Source organism: Portunus trituberculatus, chromosome 31, assembly GCF_017591435.1.
Source record: "Portunus trituberculatus isolate SZX2019 chromosome 31, ASM1759143v1, whole genome shotgun sequence".
NCBI classification, from domain to species: Eukaryota; Metazoa; Arthropoda; class Malacostraca; order Decapoda; family Portunidae; genus Portunus; species Portunus trituberculatus.
Window position 1 is genome coordinate 20889383 of NC_059285.1, and position 22500 is coordinate 20911882.

Below are 22500 nucleotides of genomic sequence, written 5' to 3' on the forward strand. Positions count from 1 at the left end.
TGTAGTAATAGTGATTACTGCATTTGGAAATGTTCTTGTAGTCATAATAATTTTGATGGTGCTAGTGGTGGAGATGGTAAAAGTGGAAGTAACGATGGTAGTACTTGTAGAAGTAGTAGATGTAGCAGTGATGGTAACGGCGGTGGAAAGGGGAAGGGATATGGGGGGATGACCTTGGATAAAGGATACACCCTGACCACCATACAGATCCTTCTGTCCTACCAACACCACCACTAGGCCCGGTAATAAAGCACACGCACCACATTCAAACTACCACCATCATCACCACCACCACAACCATTCATACCACCACCTCTGCCACCGCTTGCTCACCAACAAACACCGTTATAGGCTTCTTTTTGCAGGTTGTGGTATGTGCGTCTGGAAGGAGAAAGTCAGAGAGAGAGAGAGAGAGAGAGAGAGAGAGAGAGAGAGAGAGAGAGAGAGGAGAGAGGAGAGAGAGAAATGTCAGAGCAATTGCATTTTTTGTTGAACCCTATCTCTCTCTCTCTCTCTCTCTCTCTCTCTCTCTCTCTCTCTCTTCTTCTTCTTCTTCCTTTTCTTCTTCTTCGGGCAAGGGAGAGTACAGAAGGATAATATCAGTCCTCCTCCTCCTCCTCCTCCTCCTCCTGCTTCCTCCTCCTCCTCCAAAACCAGTCAAATATTTGCCTCTCACCTGTCTTTAATTGGAAGAATGATCTCTCTCTCTCTCTCTCTCTCTCTCTCTCTCTCTCTGAGGGCAGAAAGTTTTCCAGGAAGGCGAGGAGGAAAAAATAAATTCAAGGGTAGAGGAAGTGTAGGAATTTCTCTGAGAGAGAGAGAGAGAGAGAGAGAGAGAGAGAGAGAGAGAGAGAGAGAGAGAGAGAGAGAGAGAGAGAGAGAGAGAGAGAGAGAGAGAGCACCACTAGCAGGATAATGAGCAGCTTAGTTGCTAGGGGTAGCCAAGGACAGGTCTTCCTGCACCTCCCCCCCCTCTCCTTACCTACTTCATCTCGAGAGAGAGAGAGAGAGAGAGAGAGAGAGAGAGAGAGAGAGAGAGAGAGAGAGAGAGAGAGAGAGAGAGAGAGAGAGAGAGAGAGAGAGAGAGAGAGAGAGAGAGAGGGAAAGAGAGAGAGAAAGCATTCCTATGACATCAGTATCCCAGGTATACGACTAGCGAATTTAATAAACTAAAACTATAAACGTAAATTAAAGTTAACTCCCTTTTCTAACTCCCCTTTCCTTTTTCCTCTTCACCCTCTCACATCTTTCCTTCCGTCCTCAATCCTCATCCTTTTCATGAGGTTTTCCCTCCCACCGTAGCCTCCCTCCTTTCCCTCTCCCCTCCCATCACTACCACCACCGTCACTATCCTGGCTAATTCAGTTCCATCATCTTGGTAATAGTTGCGTTGTTCACAAATATTGAATGAAATCAGATGTACAGTACATTACAAATAATGATGATGATGATGATGATGATGATGATGACAATAGTAGTAAGAGTAGTAGTAATAGTAATAATAGTAATAGTAGTAGTAGTAGAAATAGTAGTAGTAGTAGTAGTAGAAATAGTAGTAGTAGTAGAAATAGTAGTAGTAGTAGTAGTAGTAGTAGTAGTAGTAGTAGTAGTAGTAGTAGTAGTAGTAGTAGTAGTAGTAGTAGTAATTGTTGTGGTGGTGGTGGTGGTGGTGGTGGTGGTGGTGGTGGTGGTGGTCGTCGTCGACGACGACGACGACGACGACGACGACGACGACGACCACCACCACCACCACCACCACCACAACAACAATTACTACTACTACTACTACTACTACTACCACTAGTACAATTGCTACTGCTACTACTTTTTTATTTATTTATTTATTTATTTTTTTTTTTACGTTATGGCCTATAGCGTCTGCAGACTTGAAGAATCATGTGGGAAGCGCTGTTCAGCTTCCGCCCATTAGTGGCGCAGGCAACTTTATTTATATCTACTACTACTACTACTACTATTACTACTACTACTACTTCTTCTTCTATTATACTTGAAGTAGACTAAATATGTGTTGAAAGATGGGCTACTCAAAGACAAAATTTCAATCATCGTTATGTTTCAATTACACATGGATGAGGCACTGATGAGCTTCTCTGCCCTATCGTAAATGTGATCAGTAACAAATAAAACGACTGACTGAGTGAGTGTGCATTAACAGATGGGTTAAAAGTGCCGCTAACTGTATAAATGTCCATAGTCAAATTAAATTAACTAAGGAAATAATACTGTTCAAAGCTTTAAGTATAATATGAGAAAATATTGTTGATTATATTGTCATGCCGTTTCCAAATATGAAAGAAAATAGGGCCACTGATCTCAAAAATCCAATTGGAATAAAAGAAAACAAAAAGTACCCAAAACAAACACATCATGCAAATGTCATCAGATATGCTAAGAGGGCAGCGTGCATACTCACTCGCCATTGGCTATTATAGCATGTGGCGTCACAAGCCAGTGCGTCCAATGGCAGGCGACAGCGTATTTGCCGTCCGTGCTTTGTTCGTGTTAAATGGGAAAATATTTGGCTACTTTATTTTCCTTGGTTACTCGCTAATTATTATTTGCAGCAAATTATCGCGCACTAACGGGTGTATTCTATTTTCATAACTGCGTGATGCCAAAGGAACACTAGTTGTTAATGTCTCTCCAATGCTTTCTCTGAACAGCCACACGGCTACTTACTCTAAAGCTCATTTGATCTCCGGGTGTAAATTTCGAAAGGAAAAATTATTACTAGGAATGGAAGCTGTCAGAATAACGGCTTCTTTCTTGGGAAACAAACGAATAAATACACAAAAAATATATTTCCATGACAAAGGTTCTCATGTCTCTTAGCGGTCTCTGATTTAACGACTTGCAAGAAATAAAGGAAGCCATATTCTCAAGCCGGTTTTATGTTGAGAAACTTTCCTTGAACAAGTTGCTTTCCTTGGACAAACGGTGTTTCCTTCAGAGCAATTCAAAATTATCAAAATGCAGATCACCTATGCACTGCGATAATAAATTCGTCACTGTATGTAGACTGTTACAAGCAAAAATCAATTTAACGCCATTATTGACATGTTACTGATGTTACTCGGTAATGATCAAATACGAACACCAGTACAATCTGACACTAATGCTAAATTTGTGTAGCTATTTTTCTAATCTATTTCTCACATGATTTCACTTCTCTAAATCATCTATAGATCACATAATGACTATTAAAAACACAAATCACGTTGGCAGGTTTGATGTAATCATAGTTCCACAGAATGAAAAGTACAAGGAACTCTATCCTACGCCACATCGTCAATACTTGTGATATTCTTCATCCAATCATGACTAACAGTGTACACAGCTGAGCAATATACACATACCTGATTCCGACTTTGACTTGGAGAGATACTGAGTTCGGGGCAGTTCTTAGATGTCATGGACAGAGACAACACAAACTAACTTTACATTTATCCGAGTTACATAAAAACATAAGAAAAGAGGGAAACTGCGAGAGGCCGGCAGGCCTAAACGTGACAGTCCCTGCATGAGCAAAGCTACCTAAAGTCCGTTCATCCAAAGAATCCAGGCCGAAACTGCTAGTTCGGTTGGCAGCCCTGCACCACTTTTCGACATTTTTTTCAAGTACATTTATTTTTCTTCACTTAACTCAATAGATATACAAGTTTATAGCTTGAAGAAAAATAAATGTACTTGAAGAAAATTTAAGTGTCGGGAAGGTTTAGTGGCGGCGGGGGTGGGCAGGCTGCCAACCGAACTAGCAGTTTCGACCTGGATTCTTTGGATGAACGGACTATAATTTCATATATTTAATCTTTTTTTTAAAGCTCCCTACTGACTCAGCACTAACAACATGACCAGAGTCCCTTCCATTCATCAACTACTTTGTTTGAAAACCAGTTTCTTCCCATTTCACTCCTAAACTTGAATCTCTCAAGCTTAAGCCCTATTACTTCTGGTTCTATCCCCGCTATTGATCCTAAGAACTTCGCTCATATCCCCTTTGTTATAACCCCTTTACCACTTTAATACTTCTATCAAGTCCCCTCTTAACCTACGTCTCTCTGAGGAATGCAAATTTAGTTTCTTCAATCTCGCTTCTTAGGGAACATCCCTCATTCCCTGTATCTTTTTAGACAACCTCCTTTTGCACTGATTCTAATAGACATATCCCTCCTATCATGTGGGGACCAGAATTGTATTGCATAATCAAGATGTGGTCTGGCAAGTGCCGAATATAATTCTAATATTACTTTGGGACTTCTCCTTTTAACACTCTTCTGCTTTCAAGTGGAGGATGATGTCCACTTTTCACGGGTCTTCCATTCTTGTGGAAGCCTTGAAAATATTCTCATGACAGTTCTTGCCTTTCATATTATCTAATAATAAAAACGTCCATATAAATTCATGACTGATTCCGTGTATGAAAGAACAGTTAATAAGGCACAACTGAGACTTCTTAGAAAGTGACGTAACGGAGGCGAAGCATTATAGGAAACAAAACAACGTTAATTCTTTCTGTCTATTGTCCTTGGAATCGACATAAAAAGCAGGCACATTAATCGATTAATTGTCCAGCTGAAAGAACAGGTGTCGCAACAAGGTCATAAGGCGCCATGGACAGGTGGAAAGGTGTCATTGCAAAAGTTACTCACAGCATCATTACGGACCCACTAAATATGTCGCATCCTTAAGCTACATACCACAAGAATGATGTGTGGTGCCGTGGTAGCAGCTGTCGGCTTTGAGGGTAATGATGGGGACACCTGTTCTCACAATGCAAAGAACGCTGAATCTAAAAACCTATTTTGAAATTTTGCCCACATATTTTCATACACAAAGAACATCGAGCTTAAGTTCAGCCTCTTTTTCACCGCCGGAATGTTGCATCTCTTGCTATCTTCTAAGGCTGTTTTTCACCGCCGGAATGTTGCATCTCTTGCTATCTTCTAAGGCTGTTTTCATGCTAACTGCTCTTCTGATCTTGTTAACTGCATGTTTTCCCTCCTGTGGCCTCGCTGCATAAGGTTTTCGTCTCCCTCTCACCCATACTCCGTCCCAATCTCTAATGCAAGAGTTAACCAGTACTCTCAATCATTCATACCTTTCTCTGGTAAACTCTGGGATTCCCTAGATGCTTTTGTATTTCTAACTTCCTATGACTTGACTTCATTAAAGAGGAAGGTTTTAAGACATTTATTCCTTCATTTCTGCTAACTCTTTCGGATCTGCAAGGGAACTGGCAAGTAAGTGGACCTTTTTATAATTTTATGTTGCCCCTGGCCAGTTTTCTCCTCATATAAAAAAAGAAATTGCATTCCTAAATCGTGATCTTTATTATATTGATTGCTAATATTTCAGGAAGAGGTGGGATCATTTACTTCATGTAGGATAATATTACAAAAAGAATGGGCTATTTCTCCGAGGTAACTTTATCTTTTATAAAACCAATCTTACTAGTGTTGTTGGTAGTAGTAGTAGTAGTAGTAGTAGTAGTAGTAGTAGTAGTAGTAGTAGTAGTAGTGGTGGTGGTGGTGGTGGTGGTGGTGGTGGTGGTGGCGGCGGCGGCGGCGGCGGCGGCGGCGGCGGCGGCGGCGGCGACAGTGGCAGGGCAGCAGAAGCAACTGGCTCCAGTGTACCAGGGGACTCGGCTTCCGTTTCAACTACATTCTTTCCCTCTCACAGCGACAAGGTGATTCCGAACACGTGTACTGGTGCTCCCTGCGTGTGGCGAAGGATGACGGCTGAGAGTTGGGAGCCCCTCCCTTGACACTTCTACATTCCAGCAAGGCAAGAAAGAAGCAGCAGCGGCATTTTTGTTCCTGTAAGTTGCTGCTCTTCTTTGTCTCTCCCCCCCACACCCCACGCCTATCCCACACTAGATGCTAAGATGCCAACTCGCATGCGCGGAAAAAGACAAGTTGTATAAAAAATAAATTCTTTATGTAAACGAGGCAGACGACGACCAAAACGACTAACCTAACCTACTAATCCCAGGCCCCTCCTCCTACACACCTCAGCTATCGCTCGTAGCATCACGCGTGTGCACTGACTGAGAGTAATCCAAGAGTGTGGTTAATCAGCTGTCACTATGAATCACCGCCACGCCACCAACACCACTGCAACGATCACGCCGCATCCCACCTCCTTGGCGCCACCATCTCCGCCATGCCCTCCGCCCATTACAGTCATCACCTTATCAGAACTACCACATTCATATCACCATAAGCAAGTCACTTACATTATTAACTCTCACCACGACTTTTATACACCTGGACGAATACCTCCACCTCTACCACTATCACCTCACTACTTCCATTAGGAGCAAGACACGTAAACCACTTTTCAGAGACTGAAGTATGCCAATGAAAAGCGCCAAGAAGAAATGTAACACGCACACATGGCCACGTTTTGGTTGCATCAACTAAACCGTGGCGCGCAGGTCCATTTTCCCCGCCATACCAGTGCCTCTCGCCGCTGGTGGCCGGGCAAAGATACCGTTATATTCAATGGAAGTCCCAGTGCGCGCTGCTATAACGTATCGCAGTGCCGCTGTGATGTGTGGTGAGACACGTGCTAGGTGTGTCAGCACCATCGTCTTGTGAAAGAGTGCGATGCCACTTTGGTATTAAAGCAAGAAATGCCCAGCTCTTTAGGTCTTTAGGATAGGTATGCAATTAAAAGCAAGAAATAACAAAGTATGTGAAAACAAAAGAAAAGGTCTTAGAGAGAGACACGAGCCAAAGCTTCATGGATGGCTTAATCTCTTATCATAAAAGAAAAACTGAGAAAGTGTGGCATTTATCATAACGAAATCATCATACCTACTTTGAGATTTTACCAAAAAAAAAAAAAAAAAAAAAAAAAATCTAGTGGAATTTCAGGGTAGTCAAAAAATAAATAAATACAATAAAGAGTTTCAAAGTTCTCCTACAACTGCTGTAGCTGGTATGCCTTTCCTCAAGCTGGAAGTGTGGCATTACATCACCAAAAAAATATTAGCCACTATAGTCTGACCAGCCTTAATTTACGGCCATGGGGGGGGGCGAGCGTCTATGTACAGTGTTGCCACGTTTTCACTACTGTTCTGTTAATCTCTCTCTCTCTCTCTCTCTCTCTCTCTCTCTCTCTCTCTCTCTCTCTCTCTCTCTCTCAAAGGTAAGCAAAGAGAGTCATCATTATAATATATATATATATATATATATATATATATATATATATATATATATATATATATATATATATATATATATATATATATATATATATATATATATATATATATATATATATATATATATATATATATATATATATATATATATATATATATATATATATATATATATATATATATATATATATATATATATATATATATATATATATATATATATATATATATATATATATATATATATATATATATATATATATATATATATATATATATATATATATATATAAGTGAGTGGCACGAGGTCAGTCACGTCGCCACCACAATGTGTCAAGGCCACCAGCTGGGTGTGGAAGAGTTGCCGCTCACAAGTGAAAAATGCTTTTTTTTTTCACTTAGGTATTGGCATATACCTACTATTTTGTAAAAATAGAAACTACACATTAGCTTGGCTTACGAATTATGAATGCGATTATGCCTCACCCTTGAAATTACTGTAAAAGCCAGTAAATGTGAGCATTTTATCTTATAATTATAGCAACATCTGGTACTACAAGGTGAGGCTATTCGGCCTGGCCAGGCTGGGTTCATCAGTATTGCCGCCACTCACAAGACTTCTACTATTTTTTTTTTTTTACTTTGGATAATAGATTATTTCTTTTTTCCATGCTCATTATCTTATATCTGTAACGCTAATATTATTACACACCCTAAACATACGCTAAGTACCATTATAAGTTACTACAGTTGATATCAGCAACACTGTTGAATATGTATGCCATGTTTGTATGGTACTATATAGTTTTTTATGCATATAATGGTTACTGTTGATTCAGCCATCTATATACACAAGTCGAAATTTTATACATCTGAATTGATGGTATTTGCGATGCCTTGTACACCAATAACTTCCATTTTGCATCGCATTTTTTGGAAACGTGGCAGAACTGTAGAGTTCCCCTCGCCCCTCCATAGCCGTAAATTAAGCTCGGTCAGACTATAGGTCATCAAATGTGTCTCAAGTCATTCTAAGTGAGAACCCTGTGTATGGTTCTCTGCCTTTAAGCAGATGAGCAACAACACACACTGCGCCTCGACATCCATGCTGAAACTGGACACCGGATAGCTTAGCTCGTGTCTTAGGTTTCGTGAATGCCGCCGCCGGTTTGGAGAGAAGCTGTTTTTCATACAACAAGCAGAAAGTGAAAAGATTGGCGTGCGCGGTCTTTGTTGCTTCCATCATGCACCTCCTACGCAATGATGGAGGTCATGAGCAGTCAAGAGCATACACATCGTCACAGACAAAACATTTTCTTTAATTCCTGTCTCTCGTTAGTTTTCTCGTTTTTTTTTTTCTTCCTTGGTCTTTACTCCTCTCTCCTCTGCACAGGTAAGGCTTCTCAACAGCTATGCTCTCAACATTTCCGTGGCTGGAAACAATCTAATTCACTTAGAAATATTTACCATTAAGAAAGCTATTTGTCTGTCTGTCTGTCTGCCTTGAAGTACTGTGTCTGAGCGTTCTGTCATTTAAAGGTGTTATGTTTGTTTGTTTATTATGAAAGTGTTTAGTCTAAATGTCAGTCCAAATGATGTGTGTCTGGTCTGTCTATCCTTGAAGTGCTACACGTCTGTCTGTCCTTAAAGTACTGCCTGTCTGCATGTATGTCTGTCCGTCTGTCTGCCTTGGTGAGCTGTCTGTCTGCATGCTTGTCCTCAGGGTGTTGTTTGTTTGTTTATTTGTCTGTCTGTCTGTCTATCTCTCCGTCTATCTTAAAAGTGCGCAGTTTGTCTGCCTGTTTTAAAAGTGTTATTTGTCTATCTATAATCCAGATTATAGCATATGGGGGCAGTAAGACCACGACCTAACCTTATCTAATTTATTAGATCATTTCATCCCATGTAAGTTGAACTGAATCCAATCTAAACACCGCCCACATCACTAATTCAAAATTAAAATCATAATCTAAATTAAATTAAACTAAACAAACCTAAAACTAATCGTTCTAACTGAGTTAAAAGAAACAAACATAACTACACTAACCTAATATAAACTATTACACTCAAAAATGATAGATAAATAAATAAATAAATATTGAAAGAAAGAAAGAAAGAAAAAAGAAAAAAAGAAAGAAAATAAATAATAATAATATTAGATAATAATTATCATTATAGAATAAATTAAATACTATGATGATGATGATGATGATGATAATAACAATAACAACAACAATAATAATAATAATAATAATAATAATAATAATAATAATAATAATAACAATAATAATAATAAATGAAAGAAAATAAATATACAAGATAAACAAATAACCATATAAGTAAAAATAAATAAACAACTAACTAAATAAATACATAAATAAACAAACAAATAAATAAAATTAATTAATTATATAGTAAAAAAAGTTGATAAGGTGATAGCGTGCTTCATATCAATTTTCATTTGAGATGAATACTAACAAAAACGCTTCAGGAGAGAGAGAGAGAGAGAGAGAGAGAGAGAGAGAGAGAGAGAGAGAGAGTTGAAGAGGGGGAGGGAGGGTTGAGACTTGAAGGATCAAAAAACTTCTTAAGAGTCAGACAGTGCTGGCGGTGGTGGTGGTAGTGACGTTGCTCCTGATGCTGACGCTGCTGCTGGCTGATGGAAACGCTGCCTGTCTAACAGAGGCTTAAACCCGTCTGGCTGCGGCACGACTGTTGCATGACCGCCACTCTCAGTTCGCCTGCAGACACACCACTCCACTCCAAACACAACCACGCGAGAATTGGCGCCACGCGTCAAGAAAACCACCAAGATTACGCCGAGCAAGACTGATTGCACTCTTGCTTTCTTCACCGCCACGCCAATAAAGAAGCACGGGAGGCTGCGGGAAGGAGGCTAAGAGAGAGAGAGAGAGAGAGAGAGAGAGAGAGAGAGGAGGAGGAGGAGGAGGAGGAGGAGGAGGAGGAGGAGGAGGAGGAGGAGGAGGAGGAGGAGACCCAAGAGTGATAACGAGGTTACCCGTTTTGGTATTCTACAGCAGGTTAAACTACAAGCCTGGGAACACGAGATAAGAGGCAGGGGAGGAGGAGGAAGACGCAGATTAAACGCAATAAAAATCCACCAATGAATGACGTGAGATATCGAAGAGATGGACGTTCAAACCAAAAACATTAACAAAAGAAAGAAATTCCCAAGATTCCAAGTGCACTTGCTTTTTAATTTTCCCCCCTCCTGTCTCTCTCTCTCTCTCTCTCTCTCTCTCTCTCTCTCTCTCTCCCCCCATGACCTGTTTGTTGAATGGGGTAGGTCAAACTAAGGCGTCTTCATCGCTCTTCCTAAGCGTCTAGATCCTAAGGCCCTGCCTGCTCCACCCACTTCGCCACTCCACCACAGCAGCGCAGGTCAGCAATGAGAGTGTGGGGAGATCTTGCTGCCATTGAAACCGTCGTAATGTTCAATCGTGAGACGCCCAGTAATAAAAGCAGCACTCAGTGTAAAAGTGGAACGGCATTTTGAAGCAACTGGTAGGACTTGTAGAGGTTGTGATATTGTTAATTGGAAAAAAAAATTATTATTATGACTTCATTCCTTGGGTTTTTTTTAGGTTTATTTGTTATTGTATTTAAAAATGAGAAAGAAAATATGCATGTGCTGTTTATACCTTATTAGGTGAAAATGATGCTTGGTATTGGCCAATCGGGACTCACAAAGGATGCACGATAGTAAAGCAGTCAGAAAATTGTTTCCAAAATGTTTCAGCTGGTATTTTTAAATTTGGTATTTTTTTGTTTTGATAATATTGCAATACTTGGGTATCTCAATTTGTTATCCTGGTCTATCATCACAAAATACATATGCGATGTAAAGAAATATTTTCCATCATTAGCGATTAAGGAGCAACGAGAAACTTGTCGGCAGCACGTCCGGCAGCTATTCAGGTCACAGGTCACTTGCTCAAAGAGATCCTCTGCCCATTGTTCAGAATCTGCCGAGTTCAGGCTGGCTCCCGTGCCCTGTGTCGTTTTCTCGAACCTGTCCTACTTCATCAGCTGACTAAATACGTGCCATTCTGCCAAAAATTGTTGATTGGTTATGATCTTACATTGCATTATAATAGTATTTTATATGTGGTGGGCAGAGCCATTCAGATGCATCTGCCTGATCCGGTTAAATGCCACACGGCACTAGACGGTTGGCTATCACTGCAGGCAGATATTGCTATTAAGTTAATCTCAAAGGACTGAAACTAAGCCAGTTTTAACATGTGAATTCATTATGCTTGAAATTTTATTAAAAACTCACCAGCACAATGACCTCTCGTTACCTAAAACGTTTGTATCGCCGTCCGCTACTGGCTGTCTCCTCGTCTTGATGCTTTGTCCGCCCACTTCTTCAAACTAGGTCATCGCTTAGGAAATGTAGGTTTCAGGGCCTATAAGTACTACCAAGGGTCGTAAGATTTCAAGTTTGCCAGAATCATGAGGAGGGCAATGTGTGGGAAACTATGTACTTGGTATATACATAGTTTTTCGAGGGAGGAAGTGAAGAGAAGCCCTCTGGTCTTGGATGGACTGGACTGTCACTGCCTGCTATACAATAACAGTTGCCACCACCACCACTACCGAATCTACTACTCTCCCCGACTAACGCCATCACTACTCCTATCACCACACACAACGTCCCCCGTCTCCACCACGAACACTAACACAGCACAATACCGACCACCACCATCACCACCGCCACATGAAGAGTAATATGACACGTGGTACACACACAAACACGACGAGTACTGGTGGAAGGGGAGGTGGAGGGAGAAGAAGAGAGGGCACTGCAAGAGGTGGTAAAAATGGTGGAGTAGGAACAGACACCCGAGACAGACCCATGCAGGCAGGCAGGCAGGCAGGCGCAGGCGCACGCGCACACGCACTACCATTATACACATGATACACATTACACTGGGCTCGATAAGCTTAATGAGTATGTGAACTGATCAGAGAGTTTGTAGAGAAGCAAAAAGTGGTCTTTGTTTTGCTCAGCACTCCAGTTTCTGCTCCCGCCACTACCACCACCATTACCACCATCTCCTCTTGACCCCCTACTACTCTCTTCCTTCTTCATCCACCATCTACTGCCTCTTTCTCTTCCTCCTCCTCCTCCTCCTTCGTCTTCTAGTCTTTCACTACTTCCACTAGCCAACTTCTTCGCCAGCAGCATTTCCTCTTCTTCCGTGTCTATGTGGACCAATATCTATGCTCTTATTCGCCCATCTTCTCTTCTTAGCATCTTTCCCTTCTTTCACCACCACCATTACCACCACGTAACTACCACTCCACCACAGCTTTCAAATATTCTCTCTCTCTCTCTCTCTCTCTCTCTCTCTCTCTCTCTCTCTCTCTCTCTCTCTCTCTCTGACATCACAACCACCATCTCAAAATACATAGAGGGTTAGGAAGAGGTGGAGAAGAGGGAGGGAAAAAGAGAGGGGAAGGAACGGGGAGGGCAGGGTGCAGGTAATAAGAAGAACAGGAGGAGGAGGAGGAAGAGGAGGAGGAGGGGTGACAAGCCCTGAGTCTGACAGGAGTGTAATGACCCTCCTCTGTGATTGGTCGGCTGGAAAGACTCCTACCCCACCACAGGGAAGGCTGCACCACTCCACCACTCACCACCATAACCCATCACCACACCACACACCACTACAGTATTACTTTATATACATAATTCCAACAAAATAGTAAACGTTACCCCACACACACACACACACACATACACACACACACAGACCACCACCATCACCACAATCTACAGCTCATCACCTATCCCCATTCCCCCCATCATAGCACACAGTAATCCCGTTTTTCTCCCCATCATAACCACCACTCTCTTACTCACTAAAATATCTCCTCCCTCTCTTTCACCCCAAACATCGCTCGCATCTCCCTTCTTATTTCCCTATACCTACCACTTTTCTTCTCTACATCATCCATCATCCACCTTCTGTCTCTCCGCATTCTCTTCTTCCCTCAGTCCTGTCTCTTCCTTTCACTCCTCTTCTTTCTTCCTCACTTCTCTCCCATTTCCTCGCTTCCCACTACTTAATTTCTCTTCCCCTTCTTTCAGCACCCTTCCCCTCATCATACCTTTCCCCCACTTTTCTCAATTTTCGTCCCATCAGTTTCGTTCCTCTACTCATATTGCTCCCTCCCTCACCGATCCTTCTCTGTTCTCCTACCACCCCCTTCGACGCTTATGCAATCGCACTTCAGCTCGTAAACTACAAAATTCACAGGCTATTTACTAACTATTACCTCACAGTGCTATGTAGAAAAAATGGTCCAATATATACAAGTAATTTTATATCACAAGTAGGTGAACATTCTCACTGATCACCTGTACAAAAACTGTTCGCTCCTCACAAGTAGACAAGAAGCGTCATACTTCATGATTGAGAGAACACTTCTAGTGATATACTCCATCTTCCTTGTAATTAATTATAAAGGTGGGAGAGTGTTAGGGTTCTTGTGGTCAAAGACTCCTCATTAATGCAAGTAAAAACGATGGCAGTAATTTCTCCAACAAAAAAGGTGATTGAGAAAACACTTTGGTGGTATAATTCGTATCCTTGTAATTAAGAGTTCATGGGATTTATGGGGGAAATGTTAGGGTATTCGTAGCGAAAGTTTCTTCACCAGTGCAAGACGTTATAACAAGTAGGATGATTACGATAACACTTCTGGCGATTCCTTTCGTATCCTTGTAATTTAGTTTGTGGGAGCAAGACATATAAAGATTACCGTCTGTCATCGTGTTCACAAACCAAAGAAAGAAAGAAAGAAAGAAAGAAAGAAAGAAAGAAAGAAAGAAAGAAAGAAAGAAAGAAAGAAAGAAAGAAAGAAAGAAAGAAAGAAAGAAAGAAAGAAAGAAAGAAAGAAAGAAAGAAAGAAAGAAAGAAAGAAAGAAAGAAAGAAAGAAAGAAAGAAAGAAAGAAAGAAAGAAAGAAAGAAAGAAAGAAAGAAAGAAAAGAAAGAAAGAAAGAAAGAAAGAAAGAAAGAAAGAAAGAAAGAAAGAAAGAAAGAAAGAAAGAAAGAAAGAAAGAAAGAAAGAAAGAAAGAAAGAAAGAAAGAAAGAAAGAAAGAAAGAAAGAAAGAAAGAAAGAAAGAAAGAAAGAAAGAAAGAAAGAAAGAAAGAAAGAAAGAAAGAAAGAAAGAAAGAAAGAAAGAAAGAAAGAAAGAAAGAAAGAAAGAAAGAAAGAAAGAAAGAAAGAAAGAAAGAAAGAAAGAAAGAAAGAAAGAAAGAAAGAAAGAAAGAAAGAAAGAAAGAAAGAAAGAAAGAAAGAAAGAAAGAAAGAAAGACAGACAGACAGACAGACAGACAGAGACAGACAGACAGACAGACAGACAGACAGACAGACAGAAAGAATACACACACCCTGGCAGTCACTTGTAACGAAGACCCTGATTACGACGGCACTTCTGGCAATATTTTCGTTATCTTTGTAATTAAGGGTGCATGGGGGTAGGAGCTATACATATTTTCTCAAATCACCGCGGCAAAAATGTTACTAAACTAATGCAAATTAAGACGTATGCTATATATAGAGTGATTTTTAGTATGCTTTAATTGTTCCGAAGTCTGAGTTTAAAAAAGAAAAAAAATTTCGTCAGCTATCACAACTAAAAACTTCCTTAAGCAAGTTATAACGCTGGCAGCAGCAGTCAACAAATAGGCTAATAGCGACAACACTTCAGAGTATTCTACATGTTTGGAGATCCGGGTAGGGTGAGGGGAGAGATGAAAGAACTACAAAACTAAAACTTTTCATCAATTATCTAACTAAAAACCCTTATATACAAGTTAAGACGCTGACAGTAACATGAGACAAAAAGACTCATTATGGCACCACTTCTGATACTATTTTTGCATTTTCTAAATTGCTTTTTTTATTTTTTTTTTTCGAGAACGAGGATGAACTACTACTATTTTTTTCATCAGTCACTGCATTAAGAAATCCTGCCAAATGCAAGTTAAGATGCCGTCTCATTACAACACTCTTGAGGCTACTTTTGGCATCCTTCTAATTCATCGTAAGTTTGTTGTTAGGAAGAGGAGGGACAAAAAACCTACCAACTTCAAAATTTTCCATTAGTTACATCGTCAGAAGAAATCAACTTCTGCTACTACTACTACTACTACTTTTTATTATAAATAATAATAATAATAATAATAATAATAATAATAATAATAATAATAATAATAATAGTGTATGTAATAAAAAAAATAACGTCAGACTGCGGCCGGTAAAGTCTAATAAAAAGGCTGATTAAGATAACACTTGTGATTCTACTCTCGGCATCCCGGTGGTCGTTTTGAAGTTTATGAACAGTGAGGGAAGAACTACAAACTTTAAATACAAGTTTCCTTTTTCGGCCTTTTAGTCGCTGCTGCGATACACACCCACTGCTCTCCAGAACCTATAAACAGAGGTCATATCTTCCACTTCCTTTGTATTATATGTAAATAATCTTGCCCAAACGTCTCGCTGCATCCACTCCTGCGCTTGTGACTGGAACCTGCATCGCTCATCGTCATCCGTCAAAGAAGTTCACGTTAACCCACACACAACTTAACTTCTTACTTTTCTAAACTCTTCTATTACCTACTCCCTCTGTATATGTAAATTTTCTCACCAAGACGTTACGTTATGCGCAACCCACTCTTATGCTGGTGAGTCGACCCTGCACTGCTCCATCTGTCACACGTTAGAATTATCACCGACTATAAAGTTCACGCTAAGAGCACATAATGCTTAACTTTTTATCTTGGTTATTCCTGAATGTACCAGATCACCGCTTACGCTGTTCAGTGCCTTAGAAATACAATTTATCTCCATATCCTTATAATTCCTGTGCCTCAGATTTATTTCACACGGTAAGAAGACGCAAAGTACGTTATGTGACGTTAAGCTCAGAGATACAGGCCAGTTTCTATTTACCTCAATTCCAGCAACTCACCGTGCGTGCCACCACAAAAATGACATGAACATTTGATTTTTATCCAGGAAAGAAACAGGACAGCCTCCACTTTTCTCTAATCAGGGTTAACAACTCCACAAAAATTACATGGGCGCATCATTTACTTTAATTTGAGCAATGATAGAATGGGTCAGGTTCTTGGAGAGGTAAAGGATAACATGCACATTCTCTTACAAACAAGCAAGTCATCTCCATGAGAATAACATCAGCTGTTTTTTTTTTTTTTTCCCTCCTTGCTACATGTTTTTCTTCATCAGAAGACTATACAAGCAGTCGAAAACACGCCGCTCCCCGCCTTCCACACCCATCTCACGGAACAAGCCCCCCCACTCCCCCAGCTGCTGCGCTTACTGTCAAACGAGCCCGTGGAATGTATGTACACACGGATGCAGATGGAAATCCCAGCCGGAATAGCAAGGGACAGAGAGGCGGGTGGAGGTGCTCGGGATGGCACGGCTGATGGAAGAGTTAGTGAAGGGAACACCAACAAATGATGAGGGAGCAATGCCGAGTCATAGGAATATGCTCGCCACCAGGATGAGAAGCCAACGAAGCCCGTATGTGACTGATGAATAGCTGCAGTGAACGTTCTCTCCTTACCAGGCAGCGACAACACGATGGGTGTCGAGAGGCCTGCCCAGAGCAACCAGAACAAGGTCGCGTCCACCTCTGATGACACGCTAGCACAGAGACAACACAAATTTCTCGTTTTCTTTTCAGCGCCACACCGTGAAACTTCGCTTAAGTGAAACGTGTGTTTCTTTCCGCCCATGAACTGCATGCCTCCAGACTGCGAGTGAAAAAATGTCCATGTCAATACTCGAGCAGCAAGTAAGGAACACGGCGATGCATTGATGGAGTAATAGAATTTTGGTACTCTGGCGTGGGAGGCTGAGGCGTGGGTGAGACAAGTCTGTGGGATGCCGTAACGCGCCTTTGGTACATAACTACTACAAAACAAGCTTGTGTTGTAGTACATATCCTTCGTGGAGTAGGTAAAGGTCGGGCGCCACCACTGCAGCACAACCAGAGCGAAGCAGAGGTGTGTGGCGGCATCGTCTGCTAGGTATGAGGTGGAAGGCGTCAGGAAGGAAGGCACGAGGATAATGGCGGAAGATCACAGTGCAGTAAATTGCAAGAGGCCTGTGCTGTGCAGTGGCCCAAGCGAGCTGTGTTGATAATAGGTCTTGCATGCATCAAACGGACTCTGGCTCAAATTTTATCACCCAGTTTGCGGCCAAAATATTGGTCAGTATTATACTACTCTCCGGCCATTACCATCTCCCGTGGCTCGCAATATGGCTTGGCTCTGCTCGCCTGCTCCTCACTACATCGGACAGCAGCCCTCGCCGTGCCTTCCTGCTCTGTGAGGCCATTTGTTATAGGCACTAATCTTCTCAACCCTGAAAACTCTCCCTTCTGGAAACCCTCACCTCTTGATTTACGCCTGCGAGGAGCTGTACTAAAACACACGGCGTTTCGCCGCCTGATGCATGGCGCAGCCTTGTGCTACACATCCTGGGGCCTTGTATGGCGTGCGGCGAGACTCCCGTGACTGAAATCTACACGCGGTTTCGTCCCTACAAGTGAACCGCCGCGCTCCCTTTGACAAGATCCTGTTCAGGGCAAGAGATTAAGGAAACAGATGAACTGCGTTGTCCACCACTATCATCATTAGTCTTTTTCTTCCTTCTTCTCGGAGCATCCACGAGAGTGACCATTTGTATTTGCGCTCAAGTATTCCAGGAAAGCTTGGACTGGATAGCGGTGAGGCCACAGAGGACGAGGGAGCATGCGTGGTGGCGGAGGCGGCTGGCTGGCAAGCTTGCTGGCTGGAACTAACTGCTGGTCATGGGGGGTGAGTGGTGTCCCGACACAAACAACACGACACGTGGAGGCACACATCCTGCGCCTGAGGGAAGCCCAACGGGGAGGGGATCGAAGGGTGGGGCCCGGCGTCTGGCAGGGTGGCTGGCTGGTGTCTGGCTGGTTCTGGATGGCTGTGTGGGAGGGTGTTAGGTGAGGAGGTGGTTAGGTCAGGCTATCTAGGTGTCTGGGGCTGCCAGCTAATGGGCGTGTGGATGCTTGGATGTCTGGAGTTGTGTTTGAGGTTGGGAAAACTTTTTTTTCCACTCGTGTGTGGTGTGGCCGTGTCTGGAATAATGTTTGGAGCAGCGCCTATATTGTTTTACATCGGGCTGTGTTTGGGGACTGCACTTGTGTTGGAAATGGAGTAACAGGACTTGTGTATGAAGCTTGAATAGTGTAGCGGAGAAAAAAAAAAAAAAATCTTGCATAAGCTATGGCTATGTTTGGGATTCGAGAACTCTAACATGAGGCTGTGTTTTGGCCTGGAATAATATTACCTGAGATTGTTTGCGGATAAAGATCATTTTATCAAGGGCTGTGTTTGAGGCTAGGAATGTGTGGAGGCTAGCGTGGTCTTTATTGTTAATGCATTTGGAGTTGTGTATGGGGCTACTACATAATATTGCCCTTTCAGTGCTAGACTAATCTCATCTAGGCCAGCAATTAGGGATTGAAAAACTTCATCTCAACAACATTTGGGACTGAGGAGAGGAAAGTGAAGTCTTAGTGTCTGGGGCTATTTCTGGCAGACGATGTGTTTTGAGACAGTTGAAAAGATGAGTTTCGTCTACCTTTATTGGCCAAGTCTGGGACTATGAATCTGAAGGAACTGACTGTCTGGAGATGGAGGTACATGTTTAAGGACTACTTGTATGAGGGTACGACTGTCAGGTGCAGCCAAACCAGACTGAGTTTGGCAGCTAAAATAGCGTTGAAGTTAATAGTTCAGCGTATGGGTCAAGGAATGTATAGGAACCTGACCTACTAATGTTCATTGTGTGTGTTGTTTTTCCTTGATATATGTACGGAATTCATGTTCATCCTTTTCGTCTTTACCTGATTTATGCATCTGAGAAAATTTTTTTTTTTATTCATCCTTCATTTATGTACAATAATCAGTGTTCTTTTTCTTCTTGTCTTCCTCCTTTTCAAGATTTATTCATAGCATTCATTGTTTTTCTTCTGTTTCCTAATTTGTGTAGTACTCTGTTTATTTTTTTCTTTCGTCTAAATTATGTAAAGTATTTAGTTTTTTTTTCCATCTCGCCTTGCTTTCTTCTTTTCCCTTGATTTATGTACAGTATTGAGCTTTTTTTTTTCCTCCTTTACTTTTTTCCCCTGAATTATGTAAACTAATTAGTGTTCTATTCTTTTCATGTTCTTGTTATTCCTTCCTCTGATTTTTGTATACGGTATTGTGTTCTACCTTTCCTCTTCCTTCTCTACTTGGTTTCCGTAGGGAGGTGAGCGTGACCATTTCCATGCAAGCTTCCCCCCACACAGGTTCCCTCTATGGCTTCCACTATTCTTCGAAGACCTCGTGTTTCCACCACCTCGCTCCGTGTTTTTTGCCACGTGTCAACTTAACGGATCGGGAATGTTACAATTGGAGTAATACCCCTCTCTCTCTCTCTCTCTCTCTCTCTCTCTCTCTCTCTCTCTTTGACTTTATTCTTAACATTCTCTTTCCTATTATTCATCCAGTACTGTACTAATTCCTCTCAGTCCTCATTCCTTCCTGACTCTTGTGGCTACGTATGTGCTGGCAGTGTTAAATAGAATCACTAAAAAACTTTCAAATTCTTAAGCGCGATTATCTAAAAAGCAAATATTTCTGTAAATATTGAACAAATTACTTAGAATATTGCACGACACTGAAAAGTTCGTCATTTATGTAAAAAAAAAATTTCAAAGTGCAAGGAAAATTACTTAGAAATTTCCCACTACTTAACTTTTGATGGCTGTTAAGTATGATTATCAAAGCAGAGTAAATGTTTCGTTTATTATTTCCATCATAATCGTCATCATTCTTTTTTCCTCAGCATGTCATTTGTAAAGCATGACACTTTAATTTTGCTATTTATTAAGTATCTAAGCATATCAAACATTATGGTTATCGTTTTCATCATCATCATCGTCCTCATCATCTTTTTTCTTCTTCAATACATGCAAGTAATCTGTTAAGTGAAAGTTAAATATCTTACCGGGAGACTGAAGTCAAGTGCAATGTTATAAAATTTCTCTCTCTCTCTCTCTCTCTCTCTCTCTCTCTCTCTCTCTCCTGAAGGTGGGGGTCTCGAATCGGGGGCTGTGGAGGTGCCTACCCTAGGGCGGGGGCTGGTGTCTGAGTGTCTGGGCTCAGCAAGTACCAGCAGCTGAGTCAGGTCCAGCTCCAGCGAACCCCCATCCTCATCCCCACCATGATTGCACTCCCAACCCGTCCCCCACCCCCAAACGATGCCTGGTGCTAACCTGTCCTCCCTCTCCCCCTCCCTCTCCTTAACGGCAGCCACGCCAAGCCACGCCACAAACTTTAACCTCCTACTCAGGAACGTTTTGCTCTCTCTATCTACACGACTATTTCCAAAGGGCACAGAGATGATCAGCCGGGTTCCCACGAGTTTTCTTTTTCCCGTTTAGTTTATCTAACATTAGATCCATATCCATAGCAAAATCTTTTAAAAATGTATTTTCAACTAGAATCACTGAAATTAATGGTGGTGAGAAACAGTTAAACACTTCCACGCCGCACCTTCACTACTTGCAAAAGGTTCTAGTTGAAGTGGCACAAATTCTTACGGGTTTCTTTTATGGTCCTAGTAATAGATTGACAAGTTTTCTACATTACTAAGAGGTGAACACCCTTGAGAACCCAACTTATCATCTATGTAGCCCTTCGAAAATCATTATTGTGTGTGTGTGTGTGTGTGTGTGTGTGTGTGTGTGTAATTCACTGTTTGTTTGATCTGCTGCAGTCTCTGACGAGACAGCCAGACGTTACCCTACGGAACGAGCTCAGAGCTCATTGTTTCCGATCTTCAGATAGGCCTGAGACCAGGCACACACCACACACCGGGACAACAAGGTCACAACTCCTCGATTTACATCCCGTACCTACTCACTGCTAGGTGAACAGGGGCTACACGTGAAAGGAGACACACCCAAATATCTCCACCCGGCCGGGGAATCGAACCCCGGTCCTCTGGCTTGTGAAGCCAGCGCTCTAACCACTGAGCCACCGGGCCGTGTGTGTGTGTGTGTGTGTGTGTGTGTGTATCAGTGTCCCAGAATAAGGATCAAACTATCGCTAACGATTGGTTAGATGGTCTCCGTTTCATGCAGTTTGTCTGAGTGCGTTGCGAGGCGGTGGATTGGCTCAAATATTGGTAAATGTAGCACCTCGGTTGTTAGACGTCTTTCTCCCTACCAAAATGTATCGTGGGTGATGTATGCTCAGTGTAAGGATTTTCATTTTAATTGTAAGGCGGCGGGTTGTAAAAGGGAGCGTCAGTCAGCTAGCTCTTTCTTCCCCCAGTATCTTCCCTCCCCCCCATCCGTTCATCCTACACCACCACCACCACCACCACCACCACCAATCCACTGCAAATATTTCTCTTCTTCGTGAGCTTGATTTCATAATGAGTCTGTACTTTTCACATTGTTGCTTTTGTGTTTATTTGATTTTTCTTTTATGTTTGCATTTTGACTTTTTTTTTTTTTACTTTCTATATTGCCATTTTTAATGTTTATTTGATTTTTATTTATCTTACTCTTGCGGCATTTTATTTATCTATTTATTTAATCTAATCATTGTTGACGTTGGGTGAAAAAAACATGTTATTATACTGATTATTTCATCCATCCATCCAACCATGCAAACACAAACACACACAAACACCTGCTCTTGCCACTTACATCACACCTGACCATCACATCCTAACTCGTGGCATGACTCTCGCTTGATCTTTCGAACATGTGAAAATCTTTACTTGTATCGTCTGAAGGTTAATAATATATGTACACTCTTACCCTCCCCCCTCACACAAACACAGACACACATCGTATATCCTTATCCACTCACCTCCCAACGCACACAGACGTATCAGAGGGGGAGAGAAGAAGGAGGAAAACATAAAAGCAATAATGATACGTTTGGCCATCACCTCACCTCCCTTCCCTTTTCTTTCTTCAACACTCCTCTTCTCTTCTTCATGTTCCCCATTGAATAAACTTCACCACACACCCAATAACACCCGCCCATCCTCTACTACCTTCCACCCCAAGCATTCCACTGAATAACCTTCTTGCACTAATCCACCACCACCAGCCACCAATCCATAAGTCATCGCAAATACCTCCCATGTTATGCTTCTTCAGGTGTTGGGACACACGTCTTATCTTAAATTCAGGGA

General features: G+C 41.6%; 1 protein-coding gene across 3 annotated transcripts in view; it reads right to left on the bottom strand.

Moving 5' to 3' along the window:
* LOC123511314 (mothers against decapentaplegic homolog 3-like) overlaps nt 1–22500 on the bottom strand; it is a 211251-nt gene that overhangs the window by 65539 nt on the left and 123212 nt on the right. The window lies entirely within an intron of this gene.